This window comes from Bos taurus, chromosome 29 (genome assembly GCF_002263795.3).
Source record: "Bos taurus isolate L1 Dominette 01449 registration number 42190680 breed Hereford chromosome 29, ARS-UCD2.0, whole genome shotgun sequence".
NCBI classification, from domain to species: domain Eukaryota; kingdom Metazoa; phylum Chordata; class Mammalia; order Artiodactyla; family Bovidae; genus Bos; species Bos taurus.
In genome coordinates, this window is record NC_037356.1 from 2,809,965 (window position 1) to 2,835,830 (window position 25,866).

Sequence of the window (25,866 nt, forward strand, 5' to 3'; positions counted from 1 at the left end):
CAGCTGCAGAGCTTCTGGGAAGGGGATATGCACGCCCCATCTGCAGGGAGAACAGAACCTCTGTCTGCCCTTACTTGGCCCTGTTTACACGTTTCTCTCCTTTACACCCTGATTCATTTGATTTTATGCTACCAGGGTCTGGCACCTGAATGATGGAAGGAAGTGCTTTCCTGTATGGAATCATATACAATTCGGGTGCATCTCCCCCACCATTAGAATCAAAAGAGGGGAAATGGACTAGACTGGGGAAATTGCTGCTGCCTCAGCAGCTTTGATTTTCCTGTCAATGTTAAGTGCAGTTTTGCATGGATATGAACCTGAATTTGTCTCTGTACCTTATGAATGCTGTAGCCATAATAGTCACTGGATTTGTGAATTTTTGAGAGGACAGTTTTGAGGCAGGGGTTTTAAGAAGCAGTCGGATTACTTACATGGATTAGACACCTGAAAAAAAAACAAAAACTGAAAGACTGTTTAAGGAGTTACATGGAAACTATTTTCATTTTCTTCAAGTTGTGCCTAAAATCAGTAACTTTTTTTTAGCCCTGCTGCAGGTATTACCTTCCTTGAGATATTGGAAACCTGGTGCCAATAACTTTTTATTTGCCTTTAAGACAAAATTGACTCACTTTATAGAGCTTTCTATCTTTCCAAGTTGGAAGGCTTAGGTGAAGAAATGTCTGAAGAAAATTTCATTTCTCAGGACATATTTCTAAGCTTGTTTGGGAGTGACAGTAATGGCATTACAAGGTATTGAAGCGCTGCTCCTGGAAGCAGGAGGACAGGCCGGAGTGGTGTGGAAATCAGCGGATCTGCAGAATGTCCTCCAGCTCATGAGGGCAGCACAGAGTGATTTTCACAGAAGCTGGCCCCCTCTTGCTATTGACAAACAACATTTAGAGATCACGTCAGATTTTTGCTTAGTATTTTTGAAGTGGAGACAGAGTATTGTTTTTGTTTTAACTCTAGTGGATATGCATGCTGTAGCCCACGATGGCTAGCATATCTGGAAGCGCTAGAGAATTCATGAAACACCAGCATTAATTACTGGAAGTTTGAGTGTTAATTCTGATAGAGGATTCTGATAAGGTTAAGGTTGGAGCTTCCCACGTGGCTCAGAAGTAATGAATTTGCCTACCAAGCAGGAGACACATATTCTATTCCTAGATCAAGGAAGATCCCCTGGAGAATGAAATGGCAACCCATTCCAGTATTCTTGCCCGGAAAATCCCAAAGACAAAGGAGCCTGGTGGACTCCAGTCCATAGGGTAGCAAAAGAGTCAGACATGACTTAGTGACTAAACAACAACAAGGTTAAGACTGGACTAATAAGCTCCAGAAGAACCAAGAAGGGAAAAGACTACTACTTGTATCCATTTACTAGCCATGTGTTCCCTTGTGCAAACATAAATGCATGCTATACACATCGCTGAGCTTCTGTTGTGCTTCAGAAGCAGAGAGCCCAGAGGTTAATGGGACAGAGTTCCTGCCTCAAGGAGCTTGCATCCTACTCTAACTGTATCTGCTCACCTTTTCTGTGTCCCGGAACATGTTAACAGGGATTTTAATTAAGCTTATGCTTGCTTCCTCCGCAGGGTCCTGTCCTTTTCAGAGTATCTCTAAGTCCCTAACTTGCTTACTATTTTAAAAAAAAAACATTCACGGAGAAGGCAATGGCACCCCACTCCAGTACTCTTGCCTGGAAAATCCCATGGATGGAGGAGCCTGGCAGGCTGCAGTCCATGGGGTCGCTAGAGTCGGACATGACTGAGCAACTTCACTTTCACTTTTCACTTTCATGCATTGGAGAAGGAAATGGCAACCCACTCCAGTGTTCTTGCCTGGAGAATCCCAGGGACGGGGAAGGCTGGTGGGCTGCCGTCTATGGGGTCACACAGAGTTGGACACGACTGAAGTGACTTAGCAGCAGCAGCAGCAGGAGGCTGTAGCACAGTGTTACCATCGGTGGTCTGCAGCTGAGCACAGCCCCTAGGCCCCAGGTGTGTGTCTGGAAAGCCTGGTGGGATGTCCCCGAGTGGGGACCTCGGGGCACATGGAGACGGCAGCCGCCTGAATGAGGGGAGACCGGTAGAAGGGCTTTGAAATTGATGAAGGCCCTTCAACAGCTAGATTAGGAAGGAAGGAAAGGGGGTGGAAAGATAGGTTTACCAGTTTCCCGTTCTGATAAAGCTCCTCTGAAGTGCTAACTGATATTAGGTCATCAGTGTCAATGTTAAGGTTTTTTGGTGTTTTGACCATATTACTAGCACTGGGGCAATTTATCCAGTAGCATTTTTTTTTTTTTTTTTGGTCCAGTAGCATTTTTGTGTAGCATTGTTCCAAGTTGAATAAAGGCTGCTTATTGTAAAGGGCACCTTGACCTTGAACTTGACTACATCAAAACAAAATTTGACATCTGTCTTCAGATAGACAGTAGCTTCTCTGAACTATGATTGTTTTGTTTGTGTGTGGCCAAATTAAAATCTGAAGTAAATTTTAAAAAAATAAAAAATAAAAAAATGAAAAAAATAAAAAAACATCCAGAGCAGCTACTAGGGTCTCAGGTGTGTGTCACTACTTCATCTGGTTTGGAAGCCCCAGGGTTGGGTCCTGCACAGTCCCCAGGGGATTATTCCCAGTAGTGATCGCCGTGAAACAGAAAGAGCTAGTGATGGGCGACTGCTCAGCGCAAACCATTGTCTTGCCCCCGAGGGGTTAGAAATAGCCCTTCAGAGAATGGACTTGGCAGCTTCTTTATTGAGGTGGCACATGTGGTTACATCCACTCTGACAGGGCACCTCCTTGGTCAGTTTCCTTAGCATTTCCCTAACAATTGACTGGGGCTTCCCAGGTGGCTCAGTGGTAAAGAACCCACTGCCAACGTAGGAAAATTGGGTTTGATCCCTGTGTCAGGAAGATCCCCTGGAGAGGGAAATGGCAACCGGCTCCAGTATTCCTGCCTGGGAAATCCCATGGACTGAGGAGCCTGGCGGACTACAGTTCATAAAGTCACAAAGAGTCAAACACGACTTAGTGACTAAGCAACAACTGATTAACTTGGAAGGAAGACTAGTGTTTAGTCTGAATGATCCTTTCATCCTAAGTAGAAACAGTGGATCATTGTGGTTTTGCATTAACAAGTCTTGCTGAATAACAATCTTTCCCAGTTCTTGCTTTTGTCGGTGCTGTTCCCTAACTTGGTCACACATCTTCGGTGGTCCTCCATCACATTGCTGGGGAAGACACTGAGAAACTGCATCAGCAGTGACCTGGAAGCAGAGTCTGCCACTCACAAGTCCATAGCTCTTGAATGGAGCCAATTTGAAATCTTGCCCAGGATCTTTGAACTCCAGACTGGCCTCCAGGCTACCGTGAACTTGGATTTGTCTCCTTAATGGCTGTCTCCCAGCATTGACAGTCTCTGCCCTGCAACAGAGACACAGAAGCGCCCACCCAACCAAAAAGAGCAAAGAGGCAGAGAAAGAGAGGAGGGGAGGGACTTTTTACAGTCCTTTTTTGTTCTTAATCAAAACTTCAGAGCTATTTTCACTATATGCCATCTAGCTAGCTTAACCTAAAATATTTAGTTGCCTTAACCATTTAACCAATTGTTCTTAGAAGATAGAAATAGTTTTGTTTGTTGCTGGCTGTATTCCTGACTCTCAATATGCTTAGCCTCTAGTTGTAGAGACATGTGTTAGACTCCTAACAAAGACCAACAATCACAAGGAACATTTCCTAGCTGCCTAGAGAGTAGGACACTTAATGAGAGATTTGTCCTTTCTGGGAAATGAGAAATTACTGCATGCTGAGACAGTCAGAAGCTTCATTGAAGAGGTGCAGCATGGGCAAATCCTAAAGGATGAGAGGGGATTCAAAGAGATGGGCAGGACAAATGGATCATTTCAAATGGCCTGGATGAAAGGATCAGTATGGAGGGTGGTGAGAGTACCAGGCTAGTGCTTTTCTGTGGGAGTTTTAGTGGAAAATAATAACATGAAGTTCAGATTTTAAAGATCGTGGGAAGGTGGGCAAGGGAGTCTGAACATCATCTTAAGGCAGCTGAGAGACACTGAGGATTTTTAGTTACAGAATGACAGGAAGACGGCGTTTCAGGGCCCCAGTGGTGGTATGTGTGCCCTGCTTGGAGAAGGGACGAGCCCACAGTCAGGGAAGCTGGCGGCAGTGAGGAGGGCAGCGGCCGGGAGAGGGGGCCTGGCACTCAGTGGGTCTGGGTTCAGCCTCAGCCGCTTCACGTCCTAGCTGTGCAGGCTACTAACCCTTCTGAAACTCAGGTGTGTGTAATCACCTGTGTCCTCATCATACATTCAGTGAAAAGTCCTGAGAACCTGCTCTGCCAAGTACTTTTCTGGGCACTGGGGATATGTGGGTGTATGGGCTCAATCATGTCTGACTCGTTGCAACCCCATGGACTGTAGCCCGCCAGGCTCCTCTGTCCATGGGGTTCTCCAGGCAAGAGTACTAAAGTGGGTTGCCATTTCCCTCTCCAGGAGATCTTCCCGACCTAGGGATTGAACCCAGGTCTCCTGCGTCTCCTGCAATGGTAGGCAGATTCTTTACCACTGTGCCACCTGGGAAGCCTGGGACGCTGGGAATACAGTGGAGGGAAGATGAACAGATTCCCCTACCCTGAGCTCCAGCTTTCCACGGCTGTAGAACTGGGAGGATGATACGAGGTTATGTGGTGTCCATGGGGTACAGTAGATGCTCAGTAAGTGGTGACAAGAAACTCCCTGGTGCTTGAAGGCTGGTAATGAAGCAGGAAAACTTCACAGCGTGCTTTTCTAGAGCCATTGGTTGCCAGGGAACAAACACGTGTATACCTTTCAGGATCTGGATTCCACGGCCCTTGCTGTTTCTCAAGGAAGCCTTGATCCTTTTATTCCATCTGGGCTGGACTTCAACCACTTGAACCTCTCACATTTGCATGGACTTATCTTGCTCGTCGCAAACCCACTGTGTGAGACCAGTGATCCAGGAAGCGTTTCCCCTCTCTGGATGCCTGGGCTGTGGAATCAGCCACAGGCCTTCCCTCAGCCCCAAGCCCAGAGCCCTTCTTTCCCTTGGACAGCCCCATCACCTCCTGCATTCCACCTGAGAAGAGGATGAGAACTGAGATTATCTCCTCAACATCCCTGTGGTCAGGCCAACTCTGCTAAAGCAAGATGTATCCTTAAAGGATCTGTTCATGATGTGAGCACTTATATTTTCCCTCGCCAGCTGGTGGACCAAAAGAACAAGCTATGTTTGATATCTTTGATATCCCCCAGAGTGATGCCAAGGGAAGCACTGAAATACATTTTATTTTTATTCTGCATTTGCAACTCTATAATTTGACTTGGAGTCGGCTGCCAGTGAGTTATTAAACAACATTTCCTCACTGTCCATTATGTGCAGAATATTGTGCTGGATGTTAGGGTTAAAAGTATGGAAAAGTCCGGATTCCTCACTGTTATACTTCAAAGGAAGTATCAGTAGACTCAGAGGCAAAAAAAACACAACAACAACAAGGGTTCTAGCCCTGGCTATGGCCTGGTCCTGAACAATGCATTTAAATTCACTGTGAAATCTGAACAATGTAAAAACAGTTAACATTCGTTGAATTACTATATGCTTGAAGTACTAAGTGCTTTACATATATTATCTTATCTTATTCTCACAGCAACCGGATGAAGTGCATATTATCATTATTCTTTTTTTATACATTAGAGAAGTGAGGCTTGGAACACACACCTCCCCCCTACCCCCACAACCCCACGACCACTAATGGAAAAACCAAAGTTGAAACTATGTCCTTCTAAATCCAGAGCCCTGAGGCTTAACCTTCATTCCCCAGGGTTATTATAAACATCTAGCCAGTTAATATATATAAAAGTGTACTTGGAGCTTGTAACCAGTGTAGAAAATGCTTTTTTTTTTTCAACTGTAAAAGCTTTGAAAGAAAGGGTTGTATCTGATTCCTATGTGTATTTTATCCATTCTTGGTGTGAACCAGTGGGTGGTCAAGGCGTACTGGATGGACAAAACATTTGTATACCCATGTTACCTTATTCCCAGCCCCACTGCCGTATCAAATTAATCTCCATGTCCACCGAACTGCCCCAAACGTTGCTATTTACAGAATGGAGAGTGGATGTCATTTACATACTGAAATGAAGTGTCCCTAGCTCTCAAATTCTATTTTAAATTCCTACTCAATTTTGAGGACATGCATATCTGTAGAAGGCTAAGCTGTCAGAGTTAGGAATTTCTACCTTGTCAAACTGAGAATCCACCCTACAAGACTGTCATGACTGCAGTATGAAGAGAGCACAAAAATGCCAGGGGAGAACCAAGCAAGCGATGATCATTCAGGGGGAATAAATGATGAAAGGCATCCCAGCGCGGTTGTTTTTAGGAGGAATTTGAAGGAATGGCAGGAGGCTGGAATGGCAGGAACGACTGTCCGCTTGGGATATGACACACAAACCCCTCTTCCCTGGTTTTCTTAACTCATACCTCTCTTGGCCTCCTAAGGTTGTTAAGACTAACTGTAAAACTGGTCGGTCTTTTAAACATTTACTGGTGTTTGATCTTGTTTTGTATTTTAAACGGTGGTGAAGTCGCTGACAGAGTAGACAAAGTGTTAGATCAGACGCTGCCCCACTTCCCTGTCTTTTTCCACTCAGCACCAGCTGCTGGGACCTCATGTGGTCCCAGCTGACCATGCCTTGCCTTTGGCTGATGACCAGGGATTCACCTGGTGTCCATGTATGTGCAAACCCAAAGTGCAGGATTAATGCTCTGAGGACTAAACTGCATCCCATGGGAGATGGGTACTCGTGGATAAAGGCTCTTCCTCTGTCCTATGGATAACGTTGGGATTCTTGGTGTATAGCTTGCTGAACTGTCCTGTGATGGCCAACTTGACGATGCCTCCTCATGTTGGCTCTTTTTCCTCCCCCACTCCTCTACTCCTCTTCCCCTCCCTCCCAGTAAGTTGAGAGAATATATACACTCTGTCACTGACTCTGCTTTCTGAGAGACTCAGTTTATAACAAATATCAAGGATGGGAGGTCAGTATCTTAGCCATGAATATCCTTAAAATGGGATCTTTATTTTTTTGACTGATGAATACCAAATGTGACCATGAGAGGTGTAGACGTGAAAAGGAATTCTTTAGTTTGTTGAATTAAAAGCATAAAAATCATCCCCTTCAAGAATATTTAGTGAAAATGATCTGGGTTAACAGTGACAACATTAAAGGTGAGTAAAATTTTTCAATATTCACAAATCAATCATTGTGATACACCACATTAACAAATTGAAAGATAAAAACCATATGATTATCTCAATAGATCCTGAGGAAGCCTTTGACAAAATTCAACAGCCATCTATGATTAAACCCTCCATAAAGCAGGCATAGAAGGAACATACCTCAACATAATAAAAGCCATATATGATAAACCCACAGCAAATATTATCCTCAATGGGGAAAAACTGAAAGCATTTTCCCTAAAGTCAGAAACAAGACAAGGGTGTTCACTCTCACCACTACTATTCATCATAGTTTTGGAAGTTTTAGCCACAGAAATCAGAGAAGAAAAAAAAAAAAATAAAAGGAATCCAGATTGGAAAAGAAGAAGCAAAACTCTCACTGTTTGCAGATGACATGATCCTCTATGTGCTGCTGCTGAGTCACTTCAGTCGTGTCTGACTCTGTGCAACCCCATAGATGGCAGCCCACCAGGCTCTCCTGTCCCTGGGATTCTCCAGGCAAGAACACTGGAGTGGGTTGCCATTTCCTTCTCCAATGCATGAAAGTGAAAAGTGAAAGTGAAGTCGCTCAGTCGTGTCCGACTCTAGCGACCCCATGGACTGCAGCCTGCCAGGCTCCTCCGTCCCTGGGATTTTCCAGGCAAGAGTACTGGAGTGGGGTGCCATTGCCTTCTCCAATGATCCTCTATGTAGAAAACCCTAAAGACACTACCAGAAAATTACTAGAGCTAATCAATGAATATAGTAAAGTTGCAGGATATAAAATTAACACACAGAAATCCTTTGCATTCCTACACACTAGCAATGAGAAAACAGAAAGAGAAATTAAGGAAACAATTCCATTCACCATTGCAATGAAAAGAATAAAACACTTAGGAATAAATCTACCTAAAGAAACAAAAGACCAATATATAGAAAACTATAAAGTACTGATGAAAGAAATCAAAGATGACACAAATAGATGGAGAAATATACCATGTTCATGGATCGGAAGAATCAATATGATGAAAATGAGTATACTACTCAAAGCAATCTATAGATTCAATGCAATCCCTATCAGGCTACCAACGGCAGTTTTCAGAGAACTAGAACAAATAATTTCACAATTTGTATGGAAATACAAAAAAACCTTGAATAGCCAAAGCAATCTGGAGAAAGAAGAATGGAACTGTGGACTCAACCTGCCTGACTTCAGACTATACAACACAGCTACAGTCATCAAGACAGTATGGTACTGGCACAAAGACAGAAATGTAGATCAATGGAACCAAATAGAAAGCCCAGAGATAAATCCACGCACCTATGGACACCTTATTTTTGACAAAGGAGGCAAGAATATCCAATGGAGAAAAGACAATCTCTTCAACAAGTGGTGCTGGGAAAACTGATCAACCACTTGTAAAAGAATAAAACTAGAACACTTTCTAATACCATACACAAAAATAAACTCAAAATGGTTTAAGATCTAAACATAAGACCAGAAACTATAAAACTCCTAGAGGAAAATATAGGAAAAACATTCTCTGATATAAATCACAGCAGGATCCTCTATGACCCACCTCCCAGAGTAATGGAAATAAAAGAAAAATAAACAAATGGAACCTAATTACACTTAAAAGCTTTTTCACAGTGAAGGAAACTATAAGCAAGGTGAAAAGACAGCATTCAGAATGAGAGAAAATAATAGCAAATGAAGCAACGGGCAAAGAATTAATCTCAAAAATATACAAGCAACTCCTGTAGCTTGATTCCAGAAAAATAAATGACCCAATCAAAAAATGGCCCAAAGAACTAAACAGACATTTCTCCAAAGAAGACATACAGATGGCTAACAAACACATGAAAAGATACTCAACATCACTCATTATCAGAGAAATGCAAATTAAAACCACAATGAAGTAGCCTCTCACGCCAGTCAGAATGGCTGCTACCAGAAAGTCTACAAACAATAAATGCTGGAGAGGGTGTGGAGAAAAGGGAAACCTCTTACACTGTTGGTGGGAATGCAAACTAGTACAGCCACTATGGATAACAGTGTGGAGATTCCTTAAAAACTGGACATAGAACTGCCTTATAACCCAGCAATCCCACTGCTGGGCATACACACTGAGGAAGCCAGAATTGAATGAGACACGTGTACCCCAATGTTCATCATGGCACTGTTTGCAATAGCCAGGACATGGAAGCAACCTAGATGTCCATCAGCAGACAAATGGATAAGAAAGCTGTGGTACATGTACACAATGGAATATTACACAGCTATTAAAAATAATGCATTTGCATCAGTTCTAATGAGGCGGATGAAACTGGAGCCTATTATACAGAGTGAAGTAAGTCAGAAAGAAAAACACCAATAGAGTATATTAACATATGTATACAGAATTTAGAAAGATGGTAACAATGACCCTATATGCGAGATAGCAAAAGAGACACAAATATAAAGAACAGACTTTTGGACTCTGTGGGAGAAGGCAAGGGTGGGATGATTTGAGAGATAGCATTGAAACATGTATATTACCATATGTGAAACAGATCACCAGTCCAGGTCTGATGCATGAGACAGGGCTCTCAGGGCTGGTGCACTGGGATGACCCAGAGGGATGGGATGGGGAGGGAGGTGGGAGGGGGGGTTCAGGATGGGGAACAGATGTATACCCATGGCTGATTCATGTCACTGTATGGCAAAACCACTACAATATTATAAAGTAATTAGCCTCCAATTAAAATAAATTAAATAATTTAAAAAAGATGAGTAAAAAGTAAGCTATCTTTTCTATAAAATATGCATTTATGTGTATGCCAGAGTAACATGAAAGAAGGATGCCAATGCTTTACTTATGGTTATCTCTGGGTGATAGCATTAGGGCTGATGATTTATTTAGTCTTTTTATAATTTTCCCTAATGTTTATGATGTGCTCTCCTCTTATTTTTTATTTGTCTTTGGTTGCCCCACAGGACTTGTGGGATCTGTTTCCTGACCAGGGCCTCCTCAGTGAAAGTGCTGAGTCCCAACCACTGGACCACCAGGGAATTCCCTTTATCTTTAAAATTAGAGCAAAAAACATCTTGTTAGTAGAAGTGAGCCTAAAGAATCCTTTATTCCTTCATTTAAGATTTTTTTCTCCATAAAAACAAATGTGTGTTTCTGCCACAGGGAGCATTCCAGAGCCTTCTTTTTTTCCAGGTCGAGAGTTGATACGGTTTATGTGATACTTCAGTTGCCGGTGGAAGCCTAGAGATGGCGTCACCCTTGGGGTGTGTGGGAGCCTCCATGGCAGGGAGGCGGACAGCACGTGTGCGGGTGGGAGGGTGATGCTAATGACAGTGATGTGGGGAAAGACACGCGGAGTGAGTGTGGACGGCATGAGGATGTGTTCAGAGCACAGGCAGATGGTCTGAGGTCTAAACTTAATTTACGTTTACACAGGACATCCTGACAGCCCTGAGGGCCACCCTCAGTTGCTGAACATTTATGAGGAGACATAGGTACAGAGACTTTTTGGGGCCTTTAGCATCTTAATCCCTTTATATATGGGTAAAATAGGTGGCTGCCCAAGGAGAGTGGGGGCTTCTCTGGGGGCTTGTGCTGAAGAATTTGCCTGCAATGCAGGAGACGCAGGTTGGATCCCTGGGTTGGGAAGATCCACTGGAAGAGGGCATGGCAACCCACGCCAGTATTCTTGTCTGCAAAAATCCCACGGACAGAGAAGCCTGGTGGGCTACAGTCCATGGGGTCGCAAAGAGTTGGACAGGACTGAGTGACTGAGCTGGAGAAGGCAATGGCACCCCACTCCAGTACTCTTGCCTGGAAAATCCCACGGACGGAGGAGCCTGGTAGGCTGCAGTCCATGGGGTCGCTAAGAGTCGGACACGACTGAGCGACTTCACTTTCACTTTTCACTTTCATGCACTGGAGAAGGAAATGGCAGCCCACTCCAGTGTTCTTGCCTGGAGAATCCCAGGGACAGGGGAGCCTGGTGGGCTGCCGGCTATGGGGTCGCACAGAGTCGGACACGACTGAAGCGACTTAGCAGCAGCAGCAGCAGCAGCAGAGTGGCTCAGCATGCACACATGCATGTAGGGCGGTGGCGGGGTTGTGCCTAAGCCCTCAGTCCCTCACAGGTGCCAAACCCTTCCATTACTACCCCTTTGTGAGAGGCTGAGAGGTATCCACTGTCAGCTGAGACAGAGTGCCTCAGTGTAGTCCTGAGAAGACATCATATTATCTCATCATCAGTTCATGTTTTATACCGAATATCAGCTTTTTTCATCTCGGACAGCAAATTAAGAGCAGATTAAAAGGACAAAGAGTGAAAAAAGGAGGGAGTCTGACGTCACATACTCCATGTATGGGTCTCCAGCTTGTGAACTCATGCTGGTGAATTGAGGTGGAGCTGATGTAATAATAATAGAAATAAAAGGCACAATAAGTGTAATGTGCTTTAATCATCCTAAAACCATCCCCCCACCACCCCAGTCCATGGAAAAATTGTCTTCCATGAAACCAGACCCTGGTGCCATAAGAGTTGGGGACTGCTGCATAGGAGCAAGCTATTGCCTACTGTAAAGAGACCCAAGGGACTATATATTACCAAAGTAATAATTGCACATATTTCTACATCACTCTATCTATCCATCTACCAATCTATGGATCATAAATCTATCCACACATACCCTAATGCCTATTTGACTGTAAACCCCATAGGGTAGATTGCCCCCAATTCTTCACCATTTCTTTATTTGTTCCCTTTGCCATGTGACTTTACAGTTGCTCCCTTGAAACTCTGAACTAGGTGACAAATCTTGTTTTGACCAAGGATGTATGAACAGATGTGGCAACCCTCCCTTATTTCACTTGCTCTCCTTCTCTTCTGCCGTTGTCAAGATAAGAGCATACAGCAACCGGCCGACGGAACCAGGATGAGAGCTGTCTGAAGCAGAGCCTGTGCAGAGAAGCACAGCCTGGATCAGCTTGCCCAGCCGAGCCACAGGTGCAAGCGTGCATGGGGGTATGCTCAGTTGTGTCCAACTCTTTACGACTCCCTGGAATGTAGCCTGCCAGGCACCTCTGTCCCTGGGATGATCAGTAATTAATGACCGTTATTTTCAGCCCCCAAGTTTGAAGTGATCAATTACACAGCAGCAGCTGGGTGATACAGTGCTCTTTTTTTTCCCCTTACATCCTAAGTCCACTGGCTCATAGCTCAAATGACACTGAGCATCATGTGGACAGGAACCACTTTTTTTCCCTCCTGCACAGTGTTTGGCACTTGTTATGTGATTGATGACTGTCTGTTGAATGAATGATTCTTTACAATAGTTCCCAATTAACCTTTTCAACCTTAACTTTATATTATAGGTTAAACTGAGTACCCCTAAATAAATGGTGAAGTAATAGCCCCTGGTACTTTAGAAAGAAAACTTATTTGGATATAGGGTCTATACAGTGTAATCAAGTTAAAGTGAGATCAGAAGGGTGGACCCTAATGCCGTATGACTGATGTTATATGAAAAGGGGACATTTGGGTACAGAGGCAGACACACCAAGAGAAAAGAGATATGAAGACACTGGTAAGAAGATGGCCAGGTGACTAGACTGAAGCATCTACAAGCTAAGTGTGAGTATGTGCTCAGTCTTGTTCGACTCTTTGCGACCCCATGGACTGTAGTCCGCCAGGCTCCTCTGTCCATGGAATTCTCCAGGAAAGAATACTGGAGCAGGTTGCCATTGCCTTCTCCAGGGGACCTTCCTGACCCAGGAATCAAACCCATGTCTCTTGGATCTCCTGCATTGGCAGGCGGTTCTTCACCAGCTGAGCCACCATACTAAGAATTGCCAGCAACCTCTAGAAACTTGGAGAATACAAAGCAGGATTCTCTCCTAGGGCTTTCAAAGGAGTGCGGCCCTGGGAACACCTTGATTTCAGATGTTTAGCCTCCAGAACTGTGAGACAATACATTTCTACTGTTTAGGACATCCAAGGTTTGATACTTTCTTAGAACAGCCACAGGAAACCCATCCATGCAGTACTCTCTGCCCTTTTATTGAATACATGAAATTCTGGTTTCGGAATTTTACTCTTTGTCTTCCTCAGCTATTTAACTTCCTATTCAGCTTTCAAACTCAACAGAAAGCTCACCTCCACTGTGAAACCTGATCTACTGCAGGGATAATTCATTTCTCACCCTATGTCCTTTTTGTTTTTTTTCTTTTGATATGGACCATTTTTAAAGCCTTTATTGAATGTGTTAAAATATTGTTTCTCTTTTATGTTTTGGTGTTTTGGCCAGGAGACATGGAGTGTCTTAGCTCCTTGACCAGGGATTGAACCCATACCCCCTGCAGTGGAAGGTGAAATCTTATCCTCTGGACCACCAGGGAAGTCTGTCTACTATTTTTTTTTTTTGGCTTCATAACTGTCTTGCAATATTTGTCATACTGTAGTTCATTATCTGTGAATGAATTTTTCCCCTTGTAAGACTGTAAACGGGGCTTCCCTGTTGGCTTAGTGGTAGAGAATCTGCCTGCCTATGTAGGAGACGTGGGTTTGATCCCTAGGTGGAGAAGATCCCTGGAGGAGGGCATGGCAACCCATTCAGTATTCTTGCCTGGGAAATCCCATGGAGAGAAGAACCTGATGGACTACCCAAGTCCATAGGATTGCAAAAAAAGGTGGACACAACTTAACTACAAGCCACAACCCCAAAGACTGAACTCCTGTAGAGCAGGACCTATGCATATTTATCTCTCCTTACATCTTCCAGATCTGCTATAGTTTCCAACATAAGTCCTTGTTATATACTTGCTGACTGACCACAAAGGCTTACAGAATGAGGTTTCCTTTGGGAACAAAGGCTAGGAGTGGCCACAGGACACCTACATGGTGGCCAGGGAGCCTGGTGTCCATGGGGAGAAGGCATTCCATGGGGCTGGAGGGGTGGACAAAAAGGAAGATACAGGCTGGCTACTCAAGCTTTTTCTTAAGGGAGAGTCCAACTCTCCCCACAGCAAAGTGTGAGTAAAGGGGCACTTCTGGTTCTCGTCTGTACATTTATCACCTGATTGTTGCTGATGGAAGTTTCTCACTGAAGAGAAAAAAATGAAGGGGGCTGCATGCCCCTTCTTGGAGGTCTCCTATTAGAATACACAGTCATGAAGGAATAAACAGCAAGCAGGGCCTTTGAAGTCAGGAAGACAGGGGTTGGAATTTCCTTTGTATCACTTGTCTGCTGTGTGACTTTGATCAAGTTCTTTAACCTCTCTGAGCCTCTGTTTCCTTATTTATAAAAATGGAGATGTTACTTTCTGCTTCATAAAGCCACTGTAAGGATCAAAGTATACACAGCATCTGAAAGAGATGGGAGCATAGACGGTATTCTTTAACATCAGTTTGCCTGTTTTAGGCCTAATCAATGAATAATTCAATCCGGAACAGGAATGTTGCCTCTTTGGCAACACGAACAAGCCACTAGAACGTTCTGATCTTTAGATCACATTGCTTTATCCTGTGCCTTTCACAGTAAAATATATGAAAGTGATTAGAGAACAGAAAAGAAAATGTGTGCTAACCCTACAATTCTGAATAATTTACATCAAGTTCAACCCTTGATACAGTTTTACAGATGAAAACTTACAGAAATCAAGGTTAAAATGAAAATGGACAGACTTCTAACTCAAGCAATAAAAGGGGCCTCTTTTTGTAATGATATAAGCACAGTAACCCTTGGTTAAACTTTATCAGGGTTCACAGGTTTTTCACTGCTGGATAAAAAAACCGCTGTATGGTACCTGGACTCAGGAAAGAGTATAAATAATATATTTATAAATGCCAACAATTTTGTGGTCTCATTTCATACCTGTCACCTTGCATTAGGAAATACATCTTTCTGTGGGTACTCAAACACACCAACCTTCCTTTCGTCTTTAGAAGAGTTTCCATTTCCATTATAAAAGCCTGTTCAGGGGCAAATCTTGTTCTTAAAAATTGCAGTTCATGAAACCTATTTTCAAACTGAGCAAAATTATTTCCATAGCATCTGGTTCCTTCGTGTGCTCATTTATTTTTATTTATTAGAAGAGATTTTCTGACAGTCAAATACAGACTCAGCAACAGGTTGGCAGATATGCCAGGTGCTTGAGTGTCCTTATAGCCTTGGGTCAACCTCTACTCAACAGGGTCACTCCAGAGGCACCTTCCAAACGCAGATTGCTCTCAGCCTCAAAGAAGGGGTAGAGACCAAGCTTTGCTTTATGGTGACTACAAATATATTTAAAATATATTTATCCCCGGAGGTTTAAGTTTTACTGTGTATAAAAAAGAGAATGTGAGTTTTAGTGCCTTTCCTAACCAGGATCTCCTATTAAATTCTTTAAATTACATATGAGAAAAATAAAATTAAAGAAAAGCAATGTAAATAACAGAGTTGCAGAGCATATAAAATAAACACCTCTAAATCAGAAGGGCTCATAAAAATAATATTTGAAGCTTTTGCTATTAATATTAATATAAGACAGTTAACATTATATACCTACATAGTGCTGCCCTTTTTCCTCCAGGAAGCTGAAACTGTTTCACGGATACTATTAGCCAAACGTTAACACATGCTGCAGGGTGTGGAAAACACAGAACTTATTTCTCCTGATTTGTGTAGAAGGCGACCAGACCATAGAGAGGTTGACTGAGTTTCCTGATTGTTAATCCCCATATTACAAGTTTAAGATTACACTTTTTCGAATTCTTTCACAGTGCATCTCACTTTACTCTAACCCAGAAGATCTGGCTTTAGTCTTCCCACACTGCCTTCTCCCAGCCAAGTGGTTTCCTTTGTAAATCTGGCTTTCACGCCGCCTTTCCAATTATGAAGTCACTTGATTCATCTCCCAAAGTCTGTCCTCAGGCAGAAGCCAGCTCAGATTAGGAGGGTTTCGTGCAATCTCCTTCCTCCCAAGAGCTCCTAATAATCAGATATTCCTCAGGGTACTAACTCCGATGGTATAAAACTAGCTGAGAAATTCAAACATGAAAGGCAAGGGTCAGCCCCAACTACTTCAAGCCTCAAGATAGTCCTGTAAGCAGGAATGACCTTCTCCTTGAAGGGAGTCCTTCATGCCTGCACTGACTCATGGATAAGCTGTGTTCATCACTGGGAATACAGAGATAAGAGACCTTATGTTGAGATAATGCTGTGAATTGTGCGTTTAAGTACCATTCTCTCTTCCAGATAGAAAAAAAAAAAAAAAGAAACATAGAATGAGAACTTTTACAAGAGATTTTGTGTTTTAAAACAAGATGATTAGGGACTTGCATGGTGGTCCAGTGATCAGGCCTCTGCCTTCCAACGCAGGGGGTGCGGGCTCCACACCTGCATGGTTGGGGAACTAAGACCCCAAAAAACCAAAACATAAAACAGAAGCAATGTTGTAACAAACTCAATAAAGACTTTAAAAATGATCTACATGCAAAACAATAAATCTTTAAAAAATAAGACAATTATCCCCAAGGACCAGAAATGAAATGTAAGTGCAAAATCAGGAGCAAGGCTGAGAGACTGTCCTGTTGGCCTCCTGGCCGCCTGTCCACAAATAGGCAGAACCCATCAGGAGGCCAGATCATGGAGGACGACTGGACTGAAAGTGCTTCTCCAGGAGGTGGGGACCTGAGCCAGCTTCACTACTTGATAAGGGGCAGGAGAAATCCCACTGGCATCCCCCACTGGTGAAAACATGTGCAAAAGGAATTGTCAACTGCTTTCTAGACTGGAGTCCCTATATAGCTGTATAGTTATGGAAACTGAAGGACACATTATCACATTAGGAGGTCCAAGCAGTGCCAATTTGAACTGGATCTGCTGAGAAGCCAGAGAAAAATGTAAAAATCAAGATGACTTAAAATATTGATCTGTTTCTATTCTGTTAATGAGGAACACTAAGTATAAATTGTGTCTGAAAATCTAACACTATGGTAGTTGGAAGCCATTGTAATCATCAAGATACTGAGAAAATTATTGAAAATGATATATTAAATTTTTTTGTATTACATGGTCAGTTCAATTGCTTAGTCATGTCTGACTCTTTGTAACTCCATAGACTGCAGCACACCAGGCCTCCTTGTCCATCACCAACTCCCGGAGCTTACTCAAACTCATGTCCATTGAGTCGGTGATGCCATCCAACCTTCTCATCCTCTGTCATCCCCTTCTCCTGCTTTCAAACTTTCCTAGCATCAGGGTCTTTTCAAATGACTCAGCACTTCACATCATGTGGCCAAAGTATTGGAGCTTCAGCTTCAGCATCAGTCCTTCCAATGAACACCCAAGACTGATTTCCTTTAGGATGGAAAGTTTGGACCTCCTTGCAGTCCAAGGGACTCTCAAGAGTCTTCTCCAACACCACAGTTCAAAAGCATCAGTTCTTTGGTGTTCAGTTTTCTTTATAGTCCAACTCTCACATCCATACATGACCACTGGAAAAACCATAGCTTTGAATAGACAGACATTTGTTGGCAAGGTAATGTCTCTGCTTTTTAATCCATCATCTAGGTTGGTTATAACTTTCCTTCCAAGGAGTGAGTGTCTTTTAATTTCATGGCTGCAGTCACCATCTGCAGTGATTTTGGAGCCTCCAAAAATAAAATCTGCCACTGTTTCCCCATCTATTTGCCATGATGTGATGGGACTGAATGCCATGATCTTTGTTTTCTGAATGTTGAGTTTTAAGCCAACTTTTTCACTCTCCTCTTTCACTTTCATCAAGAGGCTCTTTAGTTCTTCTTCACTTTCTGCCATAAGGGTGGTGTCATCTGCATATCTGACTTTATTGATATTTTTCCTGGCAATCTTGATTCCGGCTTGTGCTCCATCCAGCCTGGAGTTTCTCATGATGTACTCTGCATATAAATTAAATAAGCAGGGTGACAATATACAGCCTTGACCTACTCCTTTTCCTATTGGGAACCAGTCTGTTGTTCCATATCCAGTTCTAACTGTTGCTTTCTGACCTGCAGACAGATTTCTCAGGAGGCAGGTCAGGTGGTCTGGTATTCCCATCTCTTTCAAAATTTCCCACAGTTTGTTGTGATCCAGACAGTAAAGGCTTTGCAAAGTCAATAAAGTAGAAATAATTGTCTTTCTGGAATTCTTTTGCTTTTTTGATGATCCAATGGATGTTGGCAATTTGATCTCTGGTTCCTCTGCCTTTTCTAAAACCAGCTTGAACATCTGGAATTTCACAGTTCACGTATTGCTGAAGCCTGGCTTGGAGAATTTTGAGCATTACTTTACTAGCGTGTGAGATGAGTGCAACTGTGTGGTCATTTTCACATTCTTTGGCACTGCCTTTCTTTGTGATTGGAATGAAAATTGACCTTCTCCGGTCCTGTGGGCACTGCTGAGTTTTCCAAATTTGCTGGCATATTGAGTGCAGCACTTTCACAGCATCATCTTTCAGGATTTGAAATAGCTCAGCTGGAATTCCATCACCTCCATTAGCTTTGTTCGTAGTGTGTTTTCTAAGGCCCGCTCTAGGTGAGTGATCACACCATCATGATAATCTGGGTTATGAAGATCTTTTTTGTACAGTTTTTCTGTGTATTTCTGTCCCTCTTAATATCTTCTGCTTCTGTTAGGTCCATACCATTTCTGTCCTTTATTGAGCCCATCTTTGCATGAAATGTTCCCTTGGTATCTCTAATTTTCTTGATGAGATCTCTAGTCTTTCCCATTCTACTGTTTTCCTCTATTTCTTTGCACTGATCACTGAAGAAGGCTTTCTTATCTCTCCTTGCTATTCTTTGGAACTCTGCATTCAAATGGGAATATCTTTCCTTTTCTGCTTTGCTTTCTTTTTTTTTTTTTTAATTTTATTTTATTTTTAAACTTTATAATATTGTATTAATTTTGCCAAATATCTAAATGAATCCGCCACAGGTATACCCACAGCTATTTGTAAGGCCTCCTCAGACAGCCATTTTGCGTTTTTGCATTTCTTTTTCTTGGGGATGGTCTTGATCCCTGTCTCTTGCACAATGTCACGAACTTCTGTCATCAGAAGGAGCTCATCAGACACTCCGTCTATCAGATCTAGTCCCTTAAATCTATTTCCCACTTCCACTGTATAATCGTAAGGGATCTATACTACATGTAGATTTACAACATATGCTATTTTTCAGAAAAATAGCATTGCAAGTATATTGCAAACACATATACATATATTCAACTTCTACTTCAAGTGTGGTTCACTGATAGGAGGCTGGTATCAAATAAAGGTGGAGACCATGCCATGGAGGAGATGCTTATGGTGCAAAGTGATGGGGCACTTGACACAGGTGGGTGAAGAGGCACAAGGAAGCCCATTTGAGGAGAAGTAGTGCAGCCTAGAGGGCTTCCCAGGTGGCACTGCTGCTGCTTCTGCTGCTGCTCAGTCTCTTCTGCTAAGTGCTCCTGCTAAGTCTTTTCAGTCGTGTCTGACTCTGTGCAACTCCAGAGACGGCAGCCCACCAGGCTCTCCCATCCCTGAGATTCTCCAGGCAAGAACACTGGAGTGGGTTGCCATCTCTTTCTCCAATGCCTGAAAGTGAAAGTGAAGTTGCTCAGTTGTGTTCCACCCTTCACGACCCCATGGACTGCAGCCCACCAGGCTCCTCTGTCCATGGGATTTTCCAGGCAAGAGTACTGGGGTGGGGTGCCATTGCCTTCTCCGCCCACATGGCACTGGTGGTAAACAATTCGCCTACCGGTACAGAAGATGCAAGTTCGATCCCTGTGTTGGAAATGTTCCCTGGAGGAGGGCATGGCAACCCAATCCAGTATTCTTGCCTGGAGAATCCCACAGACAGAGGAGCCCAGCAAGCTATAGTTCATAGGGTCGCAAAGAGTCGGAAATGACTGAAGCAACTTAGCATGCAAGAACCCAATCCAGCCCAGAGGAAGTCAAGGGTGAGGGCTGAAGGACAGATAATTCTGAGCCAAGCACAGAGGGCATGGAGGGCATTCCAGGCAGAAAAAGCAAAGTCAGCAAGGGCGTGGCAGACTTTAAGTGTTCTGTTGCAAGTCACACTGATGTCAAATTTTCAGTGTTTCCCTTGGGAAGGAATAAAACATACAGGCTTAACAAAGAAAAAAGAAAAAAGACACACGTAGGCTTTAGTGTCAGACAGACTGAAGTTTGAGCCCGAGCTTTGCCACTTGTTCCGTGAACTTCCATTGCTTCTCTTTGATGACCATGGATGCTTCATCTGCAAATGATAGTAATCATACCTATCTCATAGGATCACTTTGAGCATCACCAGAGATGCTGTGCTCTTACTTAACACCATGGCTGGCCTGTGTCCAATGTTGGGTGATTGCTGTAGGTGGTAGGGATTTTCTAGGAAATGTTCATGCGGGGAGGCAGCAGTGGTCCAGACCCACCAGGGGCACCCTGCAGATTGCATTGCCATTGAGGACACTATTTGCTGGCACATTCTGTCCTGAACCTCGCATGGTGTAGAAAGAAGCCTTCAGTGCTGTAAGGTAATAGATGAAAAAAATGAGGGGCACGGAAGAGACCTTTCGATGAATTGTGTTGGGATGGAATGGAGTGTTGATGGAGGTAAGAAAACACTTGGAGAAACTCTCTGGGGAAAGAGCATTTTGAACTGGGAGAAAAATGACGCTTCTCCCATCTCTTCGGAAGGAAAATCTGGCATACACCGCTGCCAGGCTCTGCACTCAGGGCTGGGACTTGTCTCTTCCAGTCGTGTGTCTTCAGCAATGCTCTGAGGCAGGCATGGAAGCACAGTTAGTGGCATCGTAGACAAAGCAACGTCTGGGAAGAATTTCTATCACCAAAAAAAGAAAGGGGAACAAAAGACGGGAGAGATAGAGCTGGTGTGTGTGTGTGTTTGCCTAAAGGGAAGGATGTTTTGTTCTACTCTGTTGAGGAAATCACTGGAAGAGAATTCCGTCGGTCTAGGTCAGGAAGAATTAACTCAAAAGAACGTTAGAAATCAGAATAGGAGGTAGAGTTCTCAGCTTCACAGAGGGTTGTTACTCAACTGCATCATTTCCTCGTGTTGTTGTTATTGTTTTATTCACAAGACCATCTTGACCTTTGTCTGTTTCAGCAGCTTCTAGAGGGTACAGGTTGAAAGACACAGGGAATGCCCACCAGCCTGAATTTGCCTTAAGTCCTTGTCTGCAATGTTCAGGCTCTTATCCTTGTATGTATGTCTGGTGACATGAGCTAGTAATTAGATGGAGGCATCTCTCACCTTCAGCACATTTCAGAGGAACATGTCTCTTCTAGGTAGCAATAGGGTTATATATGTCCTCTCCCCAAATCTGCCCTTTTCATAGGAACACCCATTTTTTTTCTGTTGGATCAAAGAATGTTGGTTCTAGCCACTGTACAGTTTTCACTTCCATGAAGAAGGCTTATCCACATGTGGTGTGATGGAAAGAGTTCTTTTTGTCCCTGCTCCACCAAGTACAGAGGATTTGGTTTTGGGCAAATTACCTAACTTTTCAGAGCCTTAAATTTCTCATCTACAAGTGGGAAAACAATACCCATCTAAAAGAATTGTTGCAAAGACTGAATAAAACAGTATGTTTCAAGTACCAGGCACAGTGGCTGGCATATCCGAAGAATGCAACCAATGCTAATTGCTTCATTTCAGAGGGTAAGGAATCTGCCTGCAATGCGGGTGACCCGGGTTGGATCCCTTGGTTGGTAAGATCCCCTGGAGAAGAGAATACCTACGCACTCCAGTATTCCTGCCTGGAGAATTCCATGTTCAGAGAAGTCAGGTGGACTCTACAGTCCGTGGGGTTGCAAAGAACTGGACACGACTGAGAGACTAACATTTTCACTTTTTTCACCAGGCACATTGCCTAGTATACCCAATGAATGAAACAAATGCTAATTACATCATTAAATTAGAAATTACATTTAGTTCATTTAACTTGAGTTCTCTGGAAAGGCCTTCTCCACTTGGTGAGGAAGACGGCTCCGGCCGTGATCTGTCCTCAGTGCTAGTGATCCCACAGACAAGAGGGTGGCCCATCTCTTGGTATCAACATCAATCTTCAGAGCACACTGACCAGTCCTGTTTTGCTCACATGTCTACCCTCAGACCAAGACAGTGACTAGAGTGATGAGGCACTTGGAGCAGCCTACGTCATTTGACCACTCCTGTGGTAGGCAGCGTAGACAGATAAAAAACAACTCCTTATTCAAGTGTAAACTCCCTATTCATTTACACCTGATGGGAAAGATACAGGATGGAAGCCTTGTAAGGCTAGACCCAGCTTTCAATGAGCCCTTTGACCTCCTAATCTTAAGGTTCTTCCCATTCCTTTAATTTCATCATTCAAAAGCAACTGGCCATTTGTTCTAAAAACACACCAAGTAGAAATAATATTGTGTATTTAGTATTAAGAAGAATGAATAAAATAAAATGCAATAGGGAAAAATAAATTATCTGGGATAACTGGACCATGAGATAAAAGCCTGAGAAACTATCACAGGCTATCTTTTGGGCTTTATGAACATCTAACTGCACAAAATCATAGGAGATCTGCTGCGTGGATGCATCTAGTGGGGTGAATATCTGTCTCTGATTTCTATAAGGTGGCCAGATAATCCTGGAGAAATCTGGACGAAGCAACAAGAAAGAAGTCAGACGTGTGAACGTGACTCAAGGAGATGGCAGGAAAGGCAGCAAAGAGATGCTGAAGCAGTATCTGGGGGATGGATCCCAGGTAGGAACAGAGTTGAATTCACATTTTCAAGAATCTAATAACAGCCTTAAAGATGATTTAAAAATAGCTGCATTTCTATAGCATGCATTGTATGCCTATACTGAGCACTGCATGTATCAGGTAATTCTCACAAGAGACCTCACAAGAAGTAAGGATAGGATATTGATCTCATTTTGACACCAATTAGAGGAGACAAAAACAATGAGAGGGTAAAAGGCTACTTATTAAAGGAAATAACATTTTCCCCTGACGAATTGCAACTTTCTTTTACCTATAGGAATGTCGATTTGACACTATCTTCCCCTAGCACAGCAATTATCTTTAAATATTACCATCAATTTATTTTATGTAAATTGGCATGCGAGAAGCCATGTCATTACAACAGGAGAGCTCTTCCAGGTTTAATGGGGGCAGTCTTAGGAACCATTATCATCTGGCGGCATTTTCAGAAATGTTGCTTGTTACTTTTGGCCTTGTAAAAAGAACAACTGTTTATCTCTGTCCCTATAGAAGGAAAAACATTTAATTTATAAGCATACCCAAGTTAGAAATAAAGCATTTTCTATTTAATTAACAGCCTCACTAGAACGTATTTTTCACTTTTCCTAGTTAATGACAGAGATGACACTCAAGGGGATTAAAGAAGGAATGTTCAGAGACTGACCATAGCTATTTCAAAACATCAGATTTGATAAAGGATGTCAGCTGACCACCCAAGGAAGTGTAATCTATTTAAGCACTGTTTAGCTTTATCTGTAGCCTTTCTACAATGCAGAGTGAGCTTTGTTCCATCTATCACTCTTTCAAGAAACTATGATGACAAGCTACAGAATTGCTTATTTCTCACGGATACCTGGTGAGCCAGGTTGCTATTTCAGTCCTTGGAGGTGAGAAACAGAATCGGTGAGGCCAGACTATGTAACTCATGTCAGTTACAAGGTGAGAGCTGGGTGTAAAACCTGAATTTGAATATTTCTTTCTTTAAGCCAATTGCTTCTCTTCACAATCATGTATTTTTTTATGTTTTATATATTTACAAGAGAATTAAAAATATTTAATATAATGGAAAACATGACTAATAAACATATCACTTTATATTTAATGATAGTTATCACTTGCTAGTCCTTGCTTAATAAACATGCTAGTCCTTGCATGAATAAATATCTTATACATGTGTATTTGACAGTCCAGCTTTTAGGTCCTACTCTCATTTTTAATTCCCAAATACTAATAGCCAGATTAGTAATTCCTACTATATTCCAGGAATAGCAATCTGTTTTTAGGTTCTTTTTCTCCAAAGTTTCTACATATCCATATACTAATACTATGTATTAGTATTAGCCAATACTAATTCCTACTGTATCCCAGGAATAGAAGTCTGTTTTTAGGTTCTTTTTCTCCAAAGTTTCTACATATCCCAAAGAAAGCTTGCATGTGCATGCTCATTCATGTCCAACTCTGTGCAACCCTATGGACTATAGCCCGCCAGGCTCCTCTATCCATGGGATTCTACAGGCAAGAATATTGGAGTGGGTTGCCATGCCCTGCTCCAGGGGATTTTCTTGACCCAGGGATCTTATGTCTCCTGCATTGGCAGGCAGGTTCGTTACCACTATCACATCTGGGAATCCCAAAGAAGGCTTCAGTTCAGTTCAGTTCAGTCACTCAGTCGTGTCCTACTCTTTGCAACCCCATGAACCGCAGCACCCCAGGCCTCCCTGTCCATCACCAACTCCTGGAGTCCACCCAAACCCATGTCCATTGAGTCGGTGATGCCATCCAACCATCTCATCCTCTGTCGTCCCCTTCTCCTCCTGCCCTCAATCTTTATCAGCATCAGGGTCTTTTCAAATGAATCAACTCTCCACATCAGGTGGCCAAGTATTGGAGTTTCAGCTTCAACATCAGTCCTACCAATGAACACGCAGGACCAATCTCCTTTAGGATGGACTGGTTGGATCCCCTTGCAGTCCAAGGGACTCTCCAGAGTCTTCTCCAATACCACAGTTCAAAAGTGTTCCACAAATTCCATTCTGCTACAGAAATGGCCCAGACCCAGTGATGTTTTGTATCAACAACTGGGTTGCTGGAGAAAAAAAAAAAATGTGTTCATACATATGTACATAAAGATAGCACTAAGTCATGTTCGACTCTTGCGACCCCATGGACTGTAGCCCGCCAGGCTCCTCTGCCCATAGGATTCTCCAGGCAAGAATACTGGAATGGGTTGCCATTTCCTTCTCCAGGGGAACTTACCGACCCAGAAATTGAACTCAGGTCTCCCACATTGCAGGCAGATGATTTGCCGACTGAGCTATGCAGGAAGCTTGTATGTACATAAGTTTATTATTAATTTTACTGATATAAAGGATGTAACACAATTTACAATAACAATAAAATATGCAATATTTTTATAGTAAATTCCATATCACAATTGGTTCTCAAGGAATGATTTCATTGATTTTTGCAGAACTGTTGTGCCCTAGATAACATATGCTTGCAATTTACAAGTGTACTTCTAACATAAATGGTTGACATTTTGGGTTATATTAAGGAATATAGCAAAAGTGAAACAATGAAAACATAGGCTGAGCTTCAATCATTTCGTTTTTGGCAATGTTTGGAGCTATTCACAATGTAATGGCTACAGACATAACACAATTTAAAGGTTAATCTGGATTTTAAAATATTTTCTGTATCACTTTCTTCGGTCTGCAAGTCAACAAAACAATAAATCAAACCCTATTTTATAGAAGTTGCCAATTTCGTGGTGTAAATGGAACCACCATGGCTGATTTCAAGCTATTAACAAGACACCATCAAACATGAGTTGGAGAGAGCTGTGTGC